General features: G+C 35.4%; 1 non-coding gene across 1 annotated transcript; it reads right to left on the bottom strand.

Moving 5' to 3' along the window:
- Positions 1-3018: 3018 nt before the first annotated feature.
- LOC140857627 (small nucleolar RNA R71) lies at positions 3019-3125 on the bottom strand. Its single transcript, XR_012141119.1, has one exon. It is a non-coding gene; the product is annotated as a small nucleolar RNA R71 (small nucleolar RNA).
- Positions 3126-3761: the final 636 nt, after the last annotated feature.

Here is a 3761-nt window from a genome sequence, read left to right as displayed (position 1 = left end):
TCATGTTGGAATTCAGACACGCAGTGGAAATGGATTTAAAATTTTTTTGACATGCTTCAACAATCGAAAACAATTGATTCGAACCCCAAATTCAAAATTACCTTGATGTGCATAATCGACGTACCATAATATTTCAAAAGTACTTTTCTTTCAAAACATAATTTCATAAATCATGCATAATTTCAGAGAATAATTATGATATATTATGATACAAAAGTATTTTGATACAGATCGGATTTATGCTCTCAGTCTAACTATGTTTTAGTGGGCCTCGCCAATGATGATTATACGTTGATACTCAGTGGACCCTGTCAGTAGGGGTTGTGCGCTGGTGATTTATGTCACAAATTGACATAAAAAATATTAATTAATATCTAAATTATCTAACTTTATTAAGAAATTGATACTTGTTATTATATTTTGCAGAAGAAGAGATCATCAATAGAAAGAACAAGGAAAGAGGATTCCAACGGCGTAAATTTTATGCAAAACGGAGTTAAATTGACCCAGAAATTGAAGAATGAAGAAAGAAGACTCAATTGGGTCAAACCCGAGTCAAATCAGATCAAAATTGATCAAAAATCAACTGATTTGGTGATCTGATTAGCCGCCTGGTCCACAGCAACAGGCGCGTGGACCATGGACCCATCGGCGCACCATAAACCCCCCAAACAACTCTCTAAAACCTCTTAGTCCCACATCGAAAGTTTTGAAAACTTTATAACCCCCAAATGCCTATAAAAAGCCCCCAAAGGCCCTTGTTTTATGTATTCTTCCTTCTGATCAAGCTTGTAACCCTAGATAGTGGGGTTTTTAGCTCTCTTTTCAAGCCTCGAGCTTTGAGGTTTTTGTAATAATTTTTTTTTTTATATATAAAATCTTATTTTTATGCAATTTCATCTCTTTACATTATGCAATTTATTTTTCTTGCAATTAGAATAGTTTAATTTATGCAATTTAATTTTATGCAATTAGGTTAGTTTAAATTATGCAGTTTAAATTTATGCAATTAGGATAGTTTAATTTATGAAATTAGGGTAGTTTATTTTTTTGTATTTAAATTTTGCAAGTAGATTTAGATCATGTCTAGCTAAGCATCCCTTCTAGGGTTTGCGATGAAGCTAGATCATGAGTAGGAATTTTACATAGGGTTCTTTCTTTTTCTTAGGATTTCTTTTTCTTCCTCTTTTGCCAAGAATTTTGATGAACTACAGTTGGGTCAGAGTCCCTTCATAGTTCATGCTTGATTCAGTGCATAGGAGGAGAAAACCCTAAGGGATCCTAGTTACTACTCCCCTGTAAAGAATCTTGATGGGTTATCGTTGGGCCTTAGTCCCTTCATAATCTATGCTTGGGAAAGACAAGAGGAGTAGTCGTTAGGATCATTAAGAAAAATTCTAGGTAGAATTCCCTAATCTAGATCTAGTGGATTCAAAAACCCTAGATCCTTAGTCTTATTGTCTTTAGCAAACAACTTTCGACTTTCGATTTTTGTTAAAGCTCGCTTGAGCATAGATTTGAAAATCATTTTTAAAACCAAGTCTCTGTGGGATCGACCCGTACTCGCTGGTCGTGCTACTCTGCACACCGTGCGCTTGCGGTTTTATTTACAAATTTTAAGATTTGAACATCAAGTTTTTGGCGCCGTTGCCGGGGATTTGGCGTTTTAAATTATTTTCAAATATTTGTTCTTCGTGCGTTATAACTCTCTTTCTTTTTTTCTTTAGGTTTCTATATTTAGTTGGTGATTGCTGGAAAACTCAGGTACGCTTCTAATTTTTCTTTTATTATTTTTAGTTAATTACTTTTGCTTTTAGACCTAATCATTTGAATTTACTTAATCACAAAAAAAAAAAATATATAAAACAAAACAAAAGACATTTCATAATCGTGAAGTAAAATATCAAAATAAAAAAAAAATTCTAAATTAAAATCTTTTACATTCTTGGTCATCTTGTTTATTTGTATTTGCATTTTCATAATTAATCTAAGGGCATCAACCCATTAACAAGATAAGGTGAAGATTTCATTACCCTTCCTTAGCCCAAAAACCATCTCCATCATATTGCATTACCTAGACTTTTAATCTTAAAATCAATTAGACGTCAACCTTAAGGAATTCGAGCTCAATAGGACAAGGAACCCTAAGAGTTCTACCAAGTTTGAGTTGTTTGATTAGTTGGTGTCTAGGCAAGTCCCTGAGAGTGGTTTGTTAAATTGGTTCAGTTGCTGGCCTGGCCAACTCGTTTGGTGTCTAGAAAGGCAACGATGAGTGAACCTCCCACCTCTTATACTTACCTGGCTAACTAGTTGATCAATCTCCACTTGGAAGGTTTGAAGGGTCATCTTGGAACAGTTAGGAGCTGTCTAGATTTAGGTTAACCCTAGGATAGATTGAGTTTAATTTATTGATTCACTTGTTTGAAAAAAAAAAAATTTAAAATTTAAATTAATTTGGTTACTTTTCTTTAGATTTAGGACTCCTTAGGATCTTCTCTTTAGAACTTTTTCTCTTTTCTTTCTTTTCCTTATACATAAAAATTTTATTAAAAAAAAAAAAATTGTATAAACATCGAGAACTGTACACTTCGTGTGTGGAGAAGAGTGTCGGGTCGTCTAGTTAGAATTGAGTCAATTCCTGTTGTTCCAATGGCTGAACCAATCCAACCCATGACCCTTAAGGATTTGTGTTATCCAGTTGGCTCCATCCAACCATCTTGTATCAGGTTGCCACAACCCACAGCTAACAATTTTGAAATCAAATCTCAAATCATAAATATGCTTCCAAAATTCACAGGATTAGAGGATGCTTATATATTTATTAGAGAATTTGAGGAGGTATGTGCAACCATGAAACTGCAATTAACAGAGGATGAGGTCAAACTTAGATTAATCAACTTTGTCCTTAAGGACAATGCTAAGAAGTGGCTTTATAGTCTGCCAAACTATTCTGTCACTACCTGGGAGGGCTTTGTGAGAACATTTTTAAAAAAGTATTTCCCCCATCATAAAACAGCTAGGATTAGGAATGAAATAAATCAATTTTACCAACTAGCTGGTGAATCATTTTGGAAGTACTTTGATCGTTTCAAGAATCTTTTGACCCAATGCCCACACCATGGAATAGAAACTTGGAGACTATGCCAGATCATCTATGAGGGGTTAGATTCAAACTCAAGAACCATGCTAGAGTCCATGTGCCAAGGCCAATTTATGGACAAAGAAACTACTGAAGCTTGGCAATTCTTAGAAGACCTAGCCGAGAAAAATTTACAGTGGGAAACAACTAGGGAACCTGATAAAGCTACACCTTCAAGAGGAGGAATGCATCAAATTCAACCAACCCTAGCATCAGAGGCCAAGATTGCAACCTTAACACGTAGATTGGAAGCCTTAGAATTACAGAGACCAGCCAATGTAAATCAAATATCTGCACCCATGTGTAAAGGGTCCAATGCACCAGACCATGTCTTAGAAGAATGTTCCTACTCGAATGAGTGTGCACAGGTGAATGCCACCTATCAAGGACCATTGAACAATCCTTATGCACCCACATATAACCCAGGTTGGAGGAATCACCCGAATTTCTCATGGTCCCAGAATCCTAATGTAGGCAATCCAAATTTCAATCAGCAAAATCTAAGGTCCAACCCAGTAATGAACAACCCGCCAGGCTTCCATGATAATGACAAGAAAATTACCTCTTTAGAGAAAAGCCTAGAAGTCATGATGAAGATACATACCAGCTTTATGCAAACCAC

The sequence above is a fragment of the Elaeis guineensis genome, chromosome 4 (assembly GCF_000442705.2).
Source record: "Elaeis guineensis isolate ETL-2024a chromosome 4, EG11, whole genome shotgun sequence".
Taxonomy (NCBI): Eukaryota; Viridiplantae; Streptophyta; class Magnoliopsida; order Arecales; family Arecaceae; genus Elaeis; species Elaeis guineensis.
This window is presented reverse-complemented; position numbering and strand designations above follow the sequence as displayed.